Genomic DNA, 9860 nt, shown 5'->3' with positions numbered 1-9860 from the left:
CGCTTATTAAGGACAGGCTTTATAAGTGGCGTCACCCAAATTTCAGCCACTCTGTCCCCAAGTCTCGCCCGAACGGATCCGCCACTAGCCATGAGGTCAGGAAGCAAAGAAAAAAGTCTGCAGCGCTGGTTGAACAGGGAACATAGCCGTCGCTTTTTTATGTTTATAAGGGCGCCGCGTGTCTGTTGAACAAAGCACACATCAGCGCTAACATGCACTTGCAAACTACAGTGCTGTTCACGGAACACACCCTGTGTTAAAAGAGGAAGTCAGAGTTCAGATTTCGCCGTGAGGAAGACGGCTATGGCAGCGACAACCAAGTGCAGAATTAGCGAAGTAGATGCCGCTTTCATCTTCAATAGCGTGCAGTTCGAGTTTTGCTTCCACCGACAGATGAAGTGCTGTCATCTTTTTTTTTCAGATAAAAATTGTGCGGGTGTATTCATAGGTATTCGGAAGAAGATTAAACATCCAGGATTTCGCTTTTGGTGCCCGTCATCGACGTAGCCAAGCTGCATGGACAGCAAAACCAGAGCTCACACGTCGTTGAAAACCTGCATTCTCCCCTGGAGAAAATAGTCGTACCAACGAATTGTACGGCATGCCTTCGGCCAGGCTTACAAGGAAGACTCAGCACCGCATCTCTCACCCCAGGCTAGCAGCCGAGAACCAAGTCTGGCCATCAGGGCTTGTGCTTGCCAATCTTAAAACACTGACAACTCCACGTAGCGTACGGGCGTCTGGCCAAAAATCACTGCGTTCGTTGCCGCCAGCTAAGACTTAGCAGGAGTCGCAGCTGGAACCGCATCAGCAAACGGCCTATTTCGTGCAAGGGTCTTGCTTTTCCCCGTTACGTACCCTGATCCTGGGCTTCGATTATGATGCGCAGTTTGGAATGGCATTCTTCGGCCGGCACCTGAACACCGCTGCGCTCACTGAACAAACAGAACAAGCATAGTCTCTGACTGCGCTAATGGACACGGTAATAAAAGTATGCTCTAGTACCAGTGCAGAAAGAGCCACGATAAAGGTGAAGAGGCATAACAGGCATAACAGGCATAGCCGTAGCCGTCTACGGCGCATGGGTGCGTTCGCAACGCTCACTATAGTGTTGGCAACCCTGCTTCTCGGTCAGATCATAGCCACCGATTTCGATACCACACAAGTACGAATTAGTGCTATAAACCCGGATAACATGAACGAATGACGGCCTTGAAGCGTGCGCACCTTACTTCTTTATATTTTATCCTAAGGGGTGCACGAGACGGTGATCTTCGAAGTCAGCCGCTTTCACCCTCCTCCGCCTCCAAGCGTACGTCTAAGTGTGTTCCAGATCCTCGTGGAGTCGAGCAAGAAAAAGAGATTGCAGCACACTTCTGTACCCTTCTACTTTGTGTATAATCCTGCGTCTGCTACTACCAGACATAGGCTACCACTTACGTATGCCAGCAGTACACGTAAATATGCGGAAAGAAAACTGCACACCATCTTCAAAATCACGCCACAAGGATGTGCACTTAGCGCAAAGACAGTACATAGAGAGAGGACGACGAAACAGGCGCCCGTCTCTGCTCTGTTTATCGCTGCAAACCTCCAACACTCTGGCCCGACTGGTGTGTGCCTTTTTTTTTTTTTCTGCTCTCGTCCATGTCTTCTGCGCCGTTTTCCATGTAGTCCAAGTTGGACAGCTGTCAAGTATGCATGCGAATGGAGTCGTTATCAGGTGTCAGTGAAGCTCAGCCGTCGCTTTCCAAAACTTGATGATATATTAAGTTCCTGAAAAAAAAACAAATGCAGGCGAAGCAACACCTTACTGGTTCCAGCTAAAAGCTGTGCAGATGAGTGAAGGGAAAAAATAAAAATAAAAGTAACACAGTAGGATTCAACACAGAGATGATCCGGAAGAGCTGCCATAGCTGGTATAGAGGGAGAAAAGGATAGCGGGGGGGGGGGGGAGGTTCTATTGCATTAAGCATTCCAAGACCCACTAGCCTTTCACAGCTGCGTACACGGCTGCAGGCTGCGCATGATTTTACGACCACTGGCGCGCAAAAGTTGCGCTGTTCTCGGAAGTTGGTAGCGCGAACTCCTTCCGAACGGTCTCTCAAATGGCAAAGCGGAAGAAATTCGCAGCTGCGTCCAATCGCGTCTCAGCAGAGCTGTCATCGCTAGCTCTCCGCTCCGGAGCTTTCTTTGCGCTCTTGCTTTTCGCGTGCCCATTGGACGAAGCGCTCAGAGCGGATGGGGAGGGGACATGGAAAGGAACGTGGGAAAGGAGGAACTATTTCTCTTCCTCTCGGCTCTATCCAGCCGCGCGCTGGGAGAGCCAGGTGGGAAGGAGCCGGTCATTTCCTCGCCAGTTTCCTTCGCGCGAACCCCCTCCACAGACGCTTCTCCCCTCCGAGCCGATCAATACAGCACGGCGGGTGGTGTGCTAGGCGTTATCGCCGCTTGGCGCGGCCGGCGCATGCGCTGAGGAGGAGAGGCCACCGATCGCAGCGCCGCTGCGACGAGCGGCTCAGTTAAACGTAAACAAAAGTGCTCCGAGGCTCGCGAGCAGATTCAACACGTAGCGAGCGACCCGTGCGCCAATCCTTGGCCGCTGGCAACGCCAAGTCCGCCGCTTCTCGCTTTGACCACAGCGCGCCGCCGTTCAAAGAGACCTCGAGGCGGCGGTCTTCGGGGCGCGTCTCCGCTTCCAAGTCAACTGCGCTGTCCGAGACCGCACGGCGGCCGCGGCGCGCTCGGCCGCGTGTGGGCGCCCCGTGGTCGGCGCCGGTGGAACGGGGCTGCTTGGCAAAAAGTTCGCCGCTTCGTGACGATCCTCCGCGACAACTTTATTTCGCAAAGGTGAGCTTGGCCTGTCCTTGAGTGACCTGCTGTCCGCATACGATCCTGGGGCCGCTTCCTGTGGATACCCGATGTGAGCAGCAACTTCGCTGCGAAGTTTTGCGCCACCCTTTTCTTCGCACCTGCGCGCTGCCTGGTAGAAAAAAAAAAGAAAAGCAACTTCAGTTTAAGAGTCCGACCAAGAAGTCCGGCGGTTTAACTTTGTTTTCCTCTTTCTCATGGTGCATTAAGTAGCCCAAGTTCAAAACCGACTTATGATTTCACGACGCCGATTGAGAGAAAAAAAAAACACCCTTAATTTTACGCGATCTATTCTCGTGTTTTTTTTTTCTTCGCTAACCCAAAGCGAGAAATACGAGGAAGCAGTTTTGCATTGACTATAGTCCGTGTATGGAAAACCTGTGCTCAGCAATGAACAATAGGAACTGAGGTGCGCGACTTCCAGGACGGCTGTCGGCTGACATGTTCGATATAGATCGTTTAACTCATTCGACTCGCTAGTCTGGTGCGAGCGTATCGACACTTGCGATACCTTACATGTTGCTGGTCGTAAACAGATAATCAATTCAATTTATACAGTTCTGGTATTTCTGGCCTCACTCTGCGGCTTCAGCAGCTGCGTACATTAACTCTACCTGCACCTACTCTCCAAATCGCTCACCATGTCCCGCTGGGCGGTTTCGAAACTGACAAAGAAATCCAATCTTGAAGGAGGGCCTTCAGGCCACTTCCAGTGCCTTCTCAGAAAGCCACATCCATTACACGCATTCTGCAGTCTCCTAGATGAACTGACACGCACAAACACACACTCACAAAGAAAGAAAATGCGCCCTCCTGCCTTCTTCCTCTTCTTCTGCATCACCGTGAAGCCTCTAAGCTTCCACTAAGTTCCCGGGAATTTCCATCTACGCTTCGGGTCCTCAGAGAACACGCCAAGAGAAATGCGTTCCGGCTTCCCGTCATCGCCTTTTTCAGGCAAGGCTTTGGGAGAGAAATGTCGCGCTCACTTTTCCGACGTGTGAGCCACGGCGCCGTGGGATGGCATTTCGCCGCGCGCTCTTTTGTAGCGCAGCTGCCGCGCACACGGCATTTCGGTTCTGCCGGCTAAATTCGGCTCGCGTTTCCCTTCTTCTGGCCTACAGCATTTGTCTGAGCCTTTGCCATTTTTCCTCCGCCCGTTACAGTTCTCATTAGACTGTTTTTTTTTAAATGCTATGCTTGAAGTTTTGGCATAAGTTCGCGGTATAATTTTGCTCCTTTCTTTCCTTTTCTCTTTGATGCTTCAAAAAAAGTTATCTCTCGATACTTTTCCTTGCTTAGGAACCTCTATCTTTCGTCCTCCCCAGCGAGCAGCGGGTGTGCCTTGAGGAAGAGGCTGAAGCTGTACCTGTTAGAGATCAGTTGCGGTTATGCATGACCGCTTATTTCCTCTCAGATATTTGCTCACGACTTGCGCAATGGCTCGAAACAACATAATTATCATCATAATTGAGTAAGGAAACTATAGAAGGGCAGGCGCTGCATGTGCGAATCATAAGAGCACTTGTGTTGTGGCATTTCTTCTGCGCGCGTAAACCCGAAAAGACAGACAAAGAGCTCAAAGAAGGGAGCTTCGAAATCGAATTGCCACGAAAGGAAAAGTGAGAGCATGAGCTTCTAAACAAGCTTGCCCCGTTTAGGTAGCTTTTAAGAAAACGAAGTTTGGCCTCTGCGGAACCCATCAGCTCGAAAGAGTGCCGAATATTTCTTGCGCCTGCGTCGGGATTCAGCTGCGCTATGTCTCAAGAACAGTGGAAAGGTCTCTCTGAACATATTCGCGTTCAACTAAAGAATAAAATCCCGCTGTCACGTGCAGCTATGCACATGACGCGGGGTAATAGTTTCTCTCGGCGTGCAATATGCAACGGCAATTCGCTCAAGCTCTTTTATACGTTCGAGCTGGAGAGGTGGCGCTTAGGGATGGGGTATAGATTAATATTCATTCTACTATAACTCAGCGTGGCCAGTACTGCAGCGAAGGAACGAGAATACACGATTGGCAAGACACCTCAGGCTAGTCGCAAGCAGCCTTTTTGCGTGGTTTTAACATTACACCATAATCAAGGACATGCATCCCGCGGCTGCGTTCTTTTACAGCAATGAGCGTCCTCACTCTCTCATGGGCAGGGGAAAAAGAGAAGGACGGTGAGAAAGATCTCGTAATGGGTTCTTTTCACGACGGTTTGCTGTGCCGTGTTCGAAATTTCTCTTGCTGCGCTCGAGAACTGCGTGATCAAAAACGCCGCGGCACCCCGTTCCTACCAGCAGCGAAACTGTTTCCTGAAACTTGCACTTTGGCCTGCATGCTCTTTGCCGGGTGGCCCTTGATGTCTTCTATGGCACTGTCGAATAATTTCAAAGGAGCCAACATACCGGCCGGCCAGCATGGTCAAGCCAGAAAGTAGGCGCTCAAACCAAGTCGTCTGTCCTGCTGGTTTCTTGCCCTTCCTTCATTGGCTCAACCATGCTGCGCGCTGACTGAGCACTGAGACACCCACCCATAGCCGCCCCAGTATTCACCAAAGAGGTCCCCACCTGGCATGTTTCCGGAAACCGAAGCGCGAAAACGCCAGAAGAGCAGCTGTGCTGTTCTGGAGTTTTCACGCTTTGATTTGTTGAGGGCGCGTCTATTGTAGACGATGCATTTTCGGCATGAAACAGTCTTGCTCTTCAAAACCGCGTCGTCGGCTAAGTAGCCACGGTCCCGAGCGGGTGCCTGCCCCAAAATGGAGTCCTCGAAAAGGGCTGTGACAGTAGCGGGCATGATGGCTGCTCCAAACTCACAGTTGTGGATAAATCGCGCAGGGAATTAAAAGGAGGCAGAATGAAACGCAGACGGAAGGAAGCATGTCTATGTGATCTATCGTGGTATGTGGTGTATGCCTGCAATGAGATCAGCTTACAATAAAGGGAAATGATTATGCGCGCACTTTAATGTGCTAACCAATGAGGCTGCGCAACAGGAATTCTGATTACACACCTACGGATCATTAGTGCTATATAATCTTTCGTGCTTTCTTTATCATTTGTATATTTGTTTTAACGAGGTAGAGAAAAGTGTAATTAAAAAATTAAAGAACACAGAAAAATATACATCTATCATGCATCTCATACAGCAAGGGACCTCTGCTTTTGATGACCGAATGATGGTCCTTGTTCGGGTGGAAAACGCAACTACGCCTGAAAGCTGGGCCTGAAACCTGGTTGAGTGTGTCTGAAAGCATCTTAAAAATATGCCGGTAGGCTTTTGGCAGCGGCAGCGCGCTTTTATTTTCACGGACATTTAATTCAAGATGTTACCCGTTAACTGGGTTTATGTTCCACCTCTGCGGAAGTTGGCACAAACAAGTGTGAGTGCAAACACCACGATACAAACGCCCCCCTAATTCGCGGCGTTCAGTCTCTTGCTATCTCTGCTCTAAACCACCGAGATAACTTCCCAGTTAACTTTACGATCGACTAAATATTATTTAAATGGTGACTGAACGTAATCTGCGGCACTGTGACACTTCTTTTATTTTTTTTTACCTCCTTTCAGGCGCCTTTGTTAATCTTTTGCTGTAGTTACGTGAAACAGGCGAAACGAAGTCTCTTTCACAGTTCCACTCAACTTACTGAGCGTGAGATGTGGCCTTGTCTCTTCGACCGAGTCAATCCAATTTACTGCCGGCTAGCTAGGACAAGTAACTCTGATTGGCTGAGAAAACCGTTCACAATAGTTCTGATTGTTTTCGACTCGACATGTCCGTGTTTTTGTCATTTGTTCACTTTTGTGCGTGCTTTCAGTTGGGACGCTCTGGTATAGCTCAAACTTTTGTTTTATTTAAAGCATGGTATAACTACGACGTCTATCTGATAAGTGTGCGGCTTTTTCTTTTTATCCTTTTATAAATGAGTTGACAACTTGAGGAAAGGACGGCGTGCTCTCCTCCTAACTACACCTATCAAGAGCTCACGCGCATAGTTCAGCATTCTTCCTACTTCTCGAAGTATGGTATCATTGTTCGGTATATATATATATATATATATATATATATATATATATATATATATATATATATATATATATATATATATATATATATGTGCTGCCATGTTTCGTTGTCCTTCATCTGTTCGGTGATCATGAAGTGGCTTGCCTTCCAACAAAATAGTTGAGCTTTTCAAACGACCCAAATTCGCGCGCATACACGTCTGGGATGTATGGGGACTGGGAGACCAGTCTGTTGCCATGCTTCTCGAAAAAATCTGCGCAAAACGTGGCGAAAGGGCAGACGCATCAAGTTGTTCCGCAACTCTGAACACAACGCCATCTTTGCAGTCCACCTCAATCAGAGGTATCTCACTGCCGGCTTAGCTGAAGGAAAATAGCAGCAGTGAGGGACGCATGCAGCCACAAAGCTGGACAAACGAAATGCAAGCCGGAAGAAATGATTCGGAGCTAAGGAATGCGGCTGAGTGCTTTCCGGACTGATCTTGTATGTCATTATACCTATGTGAGCGAAAGATGTGTGCGTTGTTGAAGCTTGCGAAGTGTATCCGTACAGAAATGGCAGTCAAGTTGCAAAGCAGATATTGACTGAATATAAGCGTTCATTTCATCTTTGATAAGTGTTCGGAAATCTGAGAAAAAGTTTGGTTACTTCAAGCGTAAAAAACTTCGTCCAGAAAACTTCCCGTCAAGAACAGAATTTCAACGAGTACATCTTACTTCGGAGACGTGATTTTTAGCGCGTGAATAATTTATAGTGCTCCTGAGAGAAGGACAGGAGGTGACAAAATAAAACATGACGTACTTGAAACTGCAAGTTATTCGGAGAAGGGTGCGACTTGCGCTCGAACTGAACAAAATAAGGCGCGCAGAGATGAGTTATTGTGTGCACTAAGGCGGGTGAAGTTGTAGAAGCATATCTGAAGCATCGTAAGATAAAAAAAAAAGTATCCTTACTTGACGTGGCAGGACAAGCACCCGATGATTGCTCTCTGGGAACATTATTTGGTTTTACTGTATGTGCAAAGAAGACGTTTTTAAAAATAAACCGCACTTTAGGGTAGCGTTATTCCCCTTTCCTCCGTAGACCTACTTTTAACAGGTCTAGACATTTTTAATATCAACCACCCCAAAATACAATGTCGTAATCTTTAGTTGGTATTGGCAGCAAAGAATGGTTGCTCGGCCGAAGCGGTAAAACTGGACGTCGGTCTCAGCGCCTTTTAAATATTCTCAAGGTCTTACTATGCCCCCCAAGCACAATGCAGCAGCACTGAGTATAACTCATAATGTAACTTTCATGCGTTCGGTGTTACGCAGCTCTGAAGCATTGAATAATAGAGTTGAATTATACGAACTAGTTCGTGCAAAACTTTTTTTAATTTACTGCCGTTAAATCTTTTCTTCGTGCAGGGAGCCACAACTGTCTATCCTTAGAAACATTAATTTTCGATGCGTTCTCACAAACGCGCAAAAATGTTCGAAATAAAGACGAGGTTAACGCGTTGGCAAGAAAAGAGAATATGGTTGCAGTGGGCAGTGATCTTTAACTTTTCTTTTGTGAAAGCAAGAAGAAAGCTTAGGGATTTTAAGTTAAACTGAGTATGAATACAACGTAGGATTGGATTCATGCATGGGGAAGGGCAGTCAGGCCAGCTGGAGCCTGAGTATACTGCAGACTGCTACTCTGCACTGAGGAAGCGGAGAAAGATAAGGGAAAAAAAGCAGTTAGGAGCTGTTATAACGACCAGAAGGAGACATGAACGCACGCTGACCGACAAAGATCATAGCGGAGGTGTTTAGAGCTTCCAGTTTAATACTACGTAGCGCTGGAAGTTTTAGACGGTCCTCGCTATTACGAATGCATTGATTTCTTGCGCGTAACACACAAATCCATGCTTGCTGAATGATAATGAGATGTCAGAGAGTCGTGGTTGTTGATTATTGGTTTCTTCACAGCAGTACGCTTCTGTAGAAAAATGCGTGTGGGACATTAGAACGGTGGCTTACCGCATCTAACGACCCGGTGGAAAGCATACCATACCCGAGTGAACATTGTACTTAACTAAGGCTGGCTGACGATGCCGGCGCAGTTAAAGCACATAGAATTGAGAACTATTTTATTTCCTTTGGAACTGCTAGCGCACACCTAGGGTGGTATAGTAATAGTGGCTGTGGTGTCGTTCGGGGCTGACCTAAACTTTTCTTGCTTTATCGCATCTATTCTCCCTTTCACAGAACTAACTACAAAACTACACCGACCTGGCCCTAGTCCACGTGTCTTTGGGCTGCCTGCCGTGGAGGCGGTGCTCCACCTGAGTGGAAGGTGGCAGTCTGAAATCTTTGACACAGCGCCGCGTTGGCTACGCTGCAAACACGTTCACTCCGGGGCTTGTGAGAGCGCAATTAAATTTCAGCGGTCTAAGTGGAGCCCACGGAGCGAGAGGCTGTAGTGGCTGCGAAAATTTAGGCGCGTGCGCCAAACTCGCACGGCTCGGAGGAGTCCTCGCAATGTGGCCGCAGCTGGCACGGCGGCCATGAGCGCAAGCCCCTTTTGGAAGCGCGTTGCCTCTTCGGCTTTCGGCCCCAATCCGGTCGCTAAAGTGCCGCCCTAATTGTACTAAATGCATTCCGCTGCACGGCACAGCCGTCAGTGCGTTCGTCTCTCTCTTTCTCTCTTCTTTTTTTTTTTTTGCTACGCGAGTCCCTCCACAGCGCCATGGGACCGCATCGCCGTCGGAACTTTGCTCCTCGCCTTCCCTTCCCCCCTCATCTGTCGAGTGTACAGCGTGTGGAGTGGACGCGTCACGACGCGTTGCTTGACGCCAGGCGACTGGCGTTGAGCTGCTTAATTCGAAAAGGGTGGACAAACAAACTTTGCTACTCTGTCTTCCATCTGGAGCTAATGCGAACAGTTTGTTCGGTCGTGCAGTGTATAATTGTAAAGAAGGACCCGCTGGCGATATGTGTCACAAATTGC

General features: G+C 48.4%; 1 protein-coding gene across 1 annotated transcript in view; it reads left to right on the top strand.

Moving 5' to 3' along the window:
- The first annotated feature begins 2366 nt into the window (after positions 1-2366).
- Positions 2367-9860, top strand: part of LOC149353029 (uncharacterized) — a 146683-nt gene continuing 139189 nt past the window's right edge. Inside the window, exon 1 of the mRNA XM_089577268.1 lies at positions 2367-2850. The gene's annotated coding sequence lies outside the window, so the exon portion shown is untranslated. The remainder of the gene's footprint in view (positions 2851-9860) is intronic.

Source organism: Amblyomma mixtum, chromosome 3 (assembly GCF_055824585.1).
Source record: "Amblyomma mixtum isolate Tamu chromosome 3, ASM5582458v1, whole genome shotgun sequence".
Classification (NCBI taxonomy): Eukaryota; Metazoa; Arthropoda; class Arachnida; order Ixodida; family Ixodidae; genus Amblyomma; species Amblyomma mixtum.
This window is presented reverse-complemented; position numbering and strand designations above follow the sequence as displayed.